This window comes from Orycteropus afer, unplaced genomic scaffold, assembly GCF_000298275.1.
Source record: "Orycteropus afer afer isolate SDZICR_OR568_19922 unplaced genomic scaffold, OryAfe1.0 scaffold00001, whole genome shotgun sequence".
NCBI classification, from domain to species: Eukaryota; Metazoa; Chordata; class Mammalia; order Tubulidentata; family Orycteropodidae; genus Orycteropus; species Orycteropus afer.
In genome coordinates this window covers 3,450,748-3,458,800 of record NW_006921588.1, presented here as the reverse complement: position 1 = coordinate 3,458,800, position 8,053 = coordinate 3,450,748, and positions in this window count along the sequence as shown.

Below are 8,053 nucleotides of genomic sequence, written 5' to 3'. Positions count from 1 at the left end.
TATATATATCCAGGATTTGATCTTTCTTCTCATTATTGTCACACTGGGAATCCTTGAGTGATGCAAATCATTAAGTTCAAGTACTACTGAAAAGGTTGGCAGTTCAAACCCACCCAGCATTGTCTTGGAAGACAGGCCTGATGATCTGCTTCTGTGAACTCTATGGAGCAGTTCTACTCGACATACATGAAAATCAAAAATGACTCAATGGCAACTAACCACATTATCACATTAGGACTCTTTTCATACACCATTCTGCATCCTATTAACCTCGTTACCATCCATCTGGATTACTTTAATAGCCTAGATATTCATTCATTTGATAAAAATTTATTGAGCACCAACAGTTGTTAGGAGCTGGGACATAAAAGATGAAGAACTCACTTCAAGTTGCTCAGAATCTAATGGGAGATGGATATATAAGTAAACTATTACAATTCTATGTAAATGACGAGTTATTTCTAGAGAGCTGTGTCTATACTTTCAAGAGAACTGAGAAAAAGGAATAATTGATTTTGAATGGAGGACAGAAAGTAAGGGCTCAGAGAGGAGGACATTGGAGCTGCCTTGAAGGATGGGAAAGAATTGGACACAGAAGATCCCTCCTTCCAACAATAAGAATCAGAAAATGAACCAGAAGCATGAAGTACGCCATCTAGTGAATGTTAGGTAACTTGGTTATACAGGAATAAAACTACTTTTTTGTATCAGGACCAGGCTTAGCCTACATTGCAGATAGAGATGGGAGAGTCATTTCCTTTTTCTGAGCCTGTTTTGTCGTCTGTAAAAGCCAGAGGTTAGAATAAAAGGTCAATCTCACTTTGCAATCCTGTGGTTCTAGGTCTTTCCTAAACCTGATCTTCTCAAGGTTAAACAGCCTCCATTTGCTCAACTGTTTCTCATATATTTCCCAAGACTTCCACCACATGTGTGCCTTGCTTTGAAGGGATTCTGCTTTGTCAAAGTCCGTTTAACATAAAGTGTGGCATAGTGTGATGCCCAGAATTAATACAACACCCCAGATGTTATCCCATTAGAGAGGACATTCTGAGGCAATACTCCTTTTATCTAGGTACTACACTTAAATCCATGTGGCCTAAGATGTCATGAGCTGTTTTTCAGTTACAACATAGATTTAAGGCCCTTTTCACTTAAACTACTAATTAATTCATTTATCTACCAAGTATTTTTAGTGTATGCAATTGATTGAACCTAAATGTAGGACTTGACATTGATTCATGTTAGTTTATCTCTGAATTCCCAGAAGCATCTAGCATAATCTATATTATTTGTTAAATTGAATAGATTTTCATTTTGCTTTAAGCTAGATACACAATTTAGCAAAAGCTTTTTGAATTTTTATTAATTTCATGTTCTATAACATATAAGCTTTTCACTTTAAAAAGTGATTTGAGAACCTTGATTCCACATTCTCTCTCAGTTGTGTACTTCCTTCCTGTAAATCTAACAAATACCCTATTTCTGTATGCATAATGAGTGTAATCTGGAGAAGACATTAACCTGGTGTTTACCAGCAGCTTTCTTGATTAGTGAGTAAGATCTGTCCTTTCAAACATTTGAAGATTCCCACAGTATATTAAAAAATCAAAGTTGAGTCTTCAATGTATAGGAGGAGCTCTTGTAGTGAGTGATTAAGAGCTCAGCTGCTAACTAAATGGTTGATGGTTCAAACGTGTCACCTGTTCCTTGCGAGAAAGATTGTGGTAGCTTGCTTCCGTAAAGAACAGCCTTAGATTCTTTGCCTTAGTGATGTCATACTGGCCATCCACTTTTGGTGTATTGCCTTTCCCTTCACCCAAATCAATACGTGTCTCAAGCAGTTTTTCCTCCCTTTCCTTCCTCTCTCATCCCTGGTAATCATCAAAGCATGTTTCTTTCTGTATGTAAACCTTTCCTTGCCTTTTTGTAATAGCAGACTCACACAACATTTGTCCTTCTGTGATTGACTTATTTCACTCAGCATAATGTCCTCCAAGTTCACCCATGTTATAAGGTGTTTTGCTGATTCTTCATTGTTTAATATTGCATAGTATTCCATTGTGTGTATGTACCATAGTTTGTTTATCCGTTCATCTGTTGATGGGCACTTAAGCTGTTTCCGTCTCTTTGTTATTTGTGAATATTGTTGCAACAAACATGGGCGTACAAATATCTATTCATGTTCCAGCTCTCACTTCTTTAGGATATGTACCTAGTAGTGGGGTTGCTTGATCAAATGGTACTTTTATTTCCAACTTTTTAAGGAAGTGCCATATAGCTTTCTACATTGGTGCTAGCATTTGTTGTTTTCTGTTTTGTTGCCCTTTGCTATATTGCTGGGGTGAGATGATAACTCATTTGTTGTTTTGATTTGCATCTCTCTGATGGCTAATGATCTTGATCATTTCTTCAAGAGGTACAGGCAACAAAGGTAAACACTATTACATACACAGTACTGCATTATCAGTAATAATGAACAATAAACTATGAAAGGATGCATAGGTAGACAGGCAAAATGATCAGGTGTGGGTAGGTGAACAGCACTATACTCATGACCATATATAGGTTCGACAGATGATATCTCTACACACATTTGCATAAAAACTCAAACCACCAAACTCACTGTCATTGAGTCAATTCCGACTCATAGTGACCCCTCCTTGGGTTTCTGAGGCGGTATCTCTGTGGAAATAGATTGCCCAGTCTTCCTTCTGAGGAATGGCTGGTGGGTTTGAATCACCAGCCTTCTGGTTGGCAGTCGAATTATGTGCTATAAAAATGTCCATATATAAAATAGAGTTAACAAGGGACAAAGTTATGGTAACTTTTATAGCCACAACCAAACACATGACGTAGTGAGTCCCTGGGCCTGTGGGCTCAGGTCCATGGTTGTGAGGGACATCAAGCTTAGCTGGTTAACATAGTACACAAGAATATTGTTCTACATCCTACTTTGATGAGTAGCAACTGGGGTCTTAAAAACTTGCAAAAGGCCATCTAAGATGCAACTAATGGTCTCTCCCCATCTGGAGCAAAGAAGAATGGAGAAAATCAAAGATTCATGGAAACAATTAGCCCAAGGGACTAGTGGATCATGAGAATCTCAACCCACATGACTGTGACACCAGAACTTGATGGTGCCTGGTTACCACTGGCAAACACTTGGAAAGGAATCAGCCTAGGAGGTCCTGGCTAGAGTGGGAGAAAAATGTGGAACAAAACTCAAAATCATAAAAAACTAGGCTAGTCTGATCAAGCCTATTGAAACCCTTGAGAATATGGCCCTTAGTCATCCTTTGGGCCTGGAATTGAATTCACTCCCATGGCTTCCAGCCAAACAATAGACAGGTATATAGGGTAAATATTTACACCAGGTAGGCAAATTCCTTAGAACAATCAACCATGGGAGATCAGAAGAGCAGTATTTATACAGGGAGATAGGTCAGAGGGCAAGGAAGTACAGGAAAGAAGAACATAGGAAGCAGGAAGAGGAATGTTACATTGTGGGGATTGCAACCAATGTCATGAAACAAAATGTGTATGAACTGTTGTATGAAAAATGAATTTGCTCTGTAAATTTTCACCCAAATCTCTCTCTCTCTCTCTCTCTCTCTCTCTCTCACACACACACACACACACACACACAGAGTCCATATATACAACAGAGTTAACAGGGGGCTAAATTACGATAACTTCCTAGCCACGATCAAACACCTTGGAGAAATGAGTCCCTGGGCCTGTGAGCTCAGGTCCATAGTCACAAGGGACATCAAACTCAATTGGCATAACCTAGGACACAAAAATTTTGTTCCACATCCTACTTTGGTGAGTAGCGACTGGAATCTTAAAAGCTTGCAAGTGGCCATCTAAGAAGCTGCTATTAGTCTTTCCTCATTTGGAGCAATGAAGAGGGCAGAAAATCAAAGACACATGGAAACAATTAGTCCAAAGTGCTAGTAGGCTATGGGAACCTCAGCCTCCATGATTCTGAGACCAGAAGAAATAGATGGTGTCCACTTACCACTGCCAACCCCTTGGAAAGAGATCAAAACTGGAGATTCTGCGTAGAGTGGGAGAAAATGTGGGCAAAACCTCAAAATCATTAAAAAAAAAAAATCATGCTTACTAGTTTGATAGAAACTGGTGCAACCTTCAGACAATTTAGTCACCCTTCAGGTCCGGAATTGAACTCACCCCCTGTAGCTTAACTTTCAGCCAAACCATAGACAGGTCTACTAGGTAAAAAATTGCACCAGGGAGGTACGTACTCCTTAGAGCAATCAACCACAAGAGATAGAAAGAACAGCATTTGCCTAGGAATAAACTCAGAAGGCAGGAATGCAAAGGAAAGGACACAGGGAAAAGGTGACCACAGGGAGGAAGTGGGAAGAGAGCTTTTTATTGTGGGAATTGGAATCAATGTCACAAAACAAAATATGTATGAATTGTTGAATGGAAATGAATTTGCTCTGTAACTTTCACCTAAATCACAATAAAAAGTTAAAAAAAAAAAAAAAGATTCTGAAAGATTACAGCCTTGGAAACCCTATGGGTATGGGACAATTTTACTTTGTCCTGTGGGATTGCTATGAGTCAGAACGTACTCAGTGACAAGGGTATTTTTTTTTAAGTGTAGATATAGAAAAGATTCCAAGTAACTACATTCCTTTCATTGTCGTATTCACAGGTGCAAACCCTACATAGAGTAACAGATAAAATTCCCCAAATGTTTTGTCAATCACTATCTGCTCAAGGACTCCACTGATTTTAAGAACAAGGTTGAATTTCAAATGAGACTACCTAATTTTTGTAAAAAAATTAAAAAGTTATTCTAAATCAGCTTGTCAAAGGCAGTCTCTATGAGTTCACAAGGAAAAGCCTCTGAGAACACTAGCAGCAGAATGGAAAACCAAAGGACCAGGAGCCTCAGATGCTTCATTGATATTGATTGTCCTTTTCACCCCAGAAGTGGTGGCCAGCCCTTTGAAAATTTCATTCCATGAAAAGTCACTTAGTTTTCCCCTCTTCCTCAGCAGATGGAGGGTTTAGAGAGGTGGGACCAAGAGGGACAAAGGATGATAATGACAGCATTTTCTAGTCATTGTTTTTTTTCTTTTAATACTGTGCTTTTTAAAAATTTGCAGGAGTGACTGTATGTAAATAGTCCTCTATAATGGATGTCTGGTTACCATTGACTCTTTCCAGATTTAATCCATTAAGTGCCTTCTATAGAAAAAGGACACAGTGTCCCACAATGCAGAGGGTCAACCTTAAAAAATAAAACACAACCTGAATGGGACCAGTACAGAATAGAAAGCCAAACAGCCTCAGATGGTGCAGGGTTCTTTGTTATTTATTTTTTCAGAAGAGAAGCTAAAGCAGGAGTTTGATGCTTTTGCTAATCTTTTTCTTTCCATTTTTTTTTTCTGTCCCCCCTGAGGAAGGAAGCCATTCAGGCGACAAGCATGCTCTTATCCCGCGCTTCTTATCGTTAACCAGAGGAGCCTGTGCTGGAAATGAGATTTGGAGCCACGACCAGGAAAGTCTGTTTCCTTAATTGAGCATGCTCCCCTTTGAAGTCCTGTCTCCGCTGTGGAGCCTGGAGCTGGCTGGGTCCCTTGGCCAAGATCACTTGTGTGTAATCTCTCACACACCAGAAGCAGATGCTCCACGGCTTGGCGCTTTTTAAAAAGGCCTTTAATAAGATTTCTCGGTCCTCCACGTGTCTGGCAGGCGAAGGGAGGGACAGTTTTCAGAAAAGCCACTGATCAAAGGGCCTAAGATTTTAGACTCTCTGGGGCTTTCCTGCCAGCTATACCTCAGTCAAGATTCTGCTGTTTGTCTTACACACACACACACACACACACACACACACACACACCCCTCCCTTCTTATTCCTGTTATTCCAGCTTCTATTCTCTCTCCTTCTCTTATTGCCAAGCCTCCTAAAAAGGTGCACACAACACATTATCTGCAATATCTCACTTCGGGTTCACTCCTGTGGTCTGACTTCAGCCCATACTCCTCTTTTCTACTGAATCTGCCTTGTTACTAGGTTGAACAGGCCATTTCTAGGTCCTGTGTTACTAGATTTACCTGCAACGTTTCCTGGTAACTTTCCCGATAGTACTTCCTATTGGTTTCTATGACAGACTTCCATCCCCACCTCTCCTATCTTCTTCTCAGCCTCCTTTGCAAGTGTGGCTTCTCTAATTTGCCTGTCACTTAATTGTAATGAACCTCTCTGGATTCTGGCCTCAGTCTTCTCTCTCCACACATTCTTTCTGGTTATCTTATCCTCACTCAGCATTTCTCTTTAACTCAGATTATTCTCCTAAACTCTACACCCATAAAACAGCTGTCTACTAGGCCCCTTTGCTTATTGTACCCCAAACCAAAAAAGCCAAACCCACTGCTGTGGAGTCGGATCCAACTCATAGTGACCTCGCCTTGGGTTTCTGAGGCAGTATCACTACAGAAATAGATTGCCCAACCTTCCTTCCAAGGAGTGGCTGGTGGGTTTGAACTGCCAGTCTTCTAGTTAGCAGTCAAATGCCTTAGGCAACATGCCACCAGAGCTCCAAATGTACCCCAGGCACCTCAAAATCATAGTTTTGTTAACTAATCTTAATATACTCTTACCCCAAACAGTTTCATTTTCTTTTTCAAATTAGTCACGAAGACAGTTTATTCTACTTCCTAATGTTCTCTGAGGAGTCCCGGTGGCAGAGTGGCTAAAGTGCTCAGCTGCTACAGAAAGGTTGGTGGTTTGAACCCACCAGCTGCTCCATAGGAGAAAGATGTGGCAGTCTGCTTCTTCAAAGATTTATCTTCTCTGAGGTATCTTTCCAGCTGTCCATCCAGAGCAACTATTTAGTTCAAGAATCTGTTTCTTTTTTGCCTTCGAATTTTTTAAAAAAATTGTTAATTTTGTTGCTGGCCATATACTCAGCAAAACACACACTAATTTAACAGCTTCTACATGTGTAATTCAGAGACGTTGATTACATTCTCTGAGTTGTGCAAACATTCTTATTCTCCTTTTCTGAGTTGTTCCTCCCTCATTAGCATGTTGTTGTTGTTATGTGCCATTGAGTCAAACCCGACTCATAGCGACCCCTCCTTGGGTTTCCGAGGCAGTATCACTACGGAAGTAGGATTGCCCAACCTTCCTTCCGAGAAGTGGCTGGTGGGTTTGAACCGCCAGCCGTCTGGTTAGCAGGCAAGTGTCTTAGCCACTATGCTACCACAGCTCAGAGACTCACTAAGTTTCCTATCTAATCTTTCAAGTTACTATCCTTAAGTTGTCACTTTGAAGGCTAAGGTATACCTGACCCAAGCCATGGTATTTTCAATTGTCTCTTATGCATGTGAAAGGTGGACAGTGAATTAGGAAGACTGAAGAAGAATGGATGCTTTTGAGTAGTGGTGTTGACGAAGAATACTGAAAATACCATGGACTGAAAATACCGTGGACTGGCAGAAGAATTAACAAATCTGTCTTGGAAAAAGTGCAGCTGGAAGGCTCCTTAGAAGTGAAATTGCCAGACTTCATCTCACCTTCTTTGGTCACATTGTCAGAAAGGACCAGTCTCTGGAGAAGAATATCATGCTTGGTAAAGTAGAAGGTCAGTGAAAAAGGGGAAGACCCTCAATGAGATGGCTTGACACAGTGGCTACAACAATGAGTTCAAGCATGGCGAGGTTTATGAGGATGAGGGCAGTGTTTCGTTCTGCTGTACATAGAATCTCTATGAGTCAGAGCCAACCTGACGGCACCTAACAACAACAATATTGTTAAGTTGATCCCATGTAGACAATTCTTAAAGGAACACAATGCTGAGGTAGACATTCTTTACTGTTGTTTAGTTTTAAGAAGGCTTAAAAGAAGAGGGAACAGTGCAGACACACACACACAAAATGCATTGACCCGTGTCACTTTAGTTTGTGTATTTCACTGTGCATAAATTACATTTCAACACAATGTATATTATGATCATTTTTTAAGAAGACTTCAGAGGCAGGGCAAGATGGCGGACTAGGCAGAAGGATT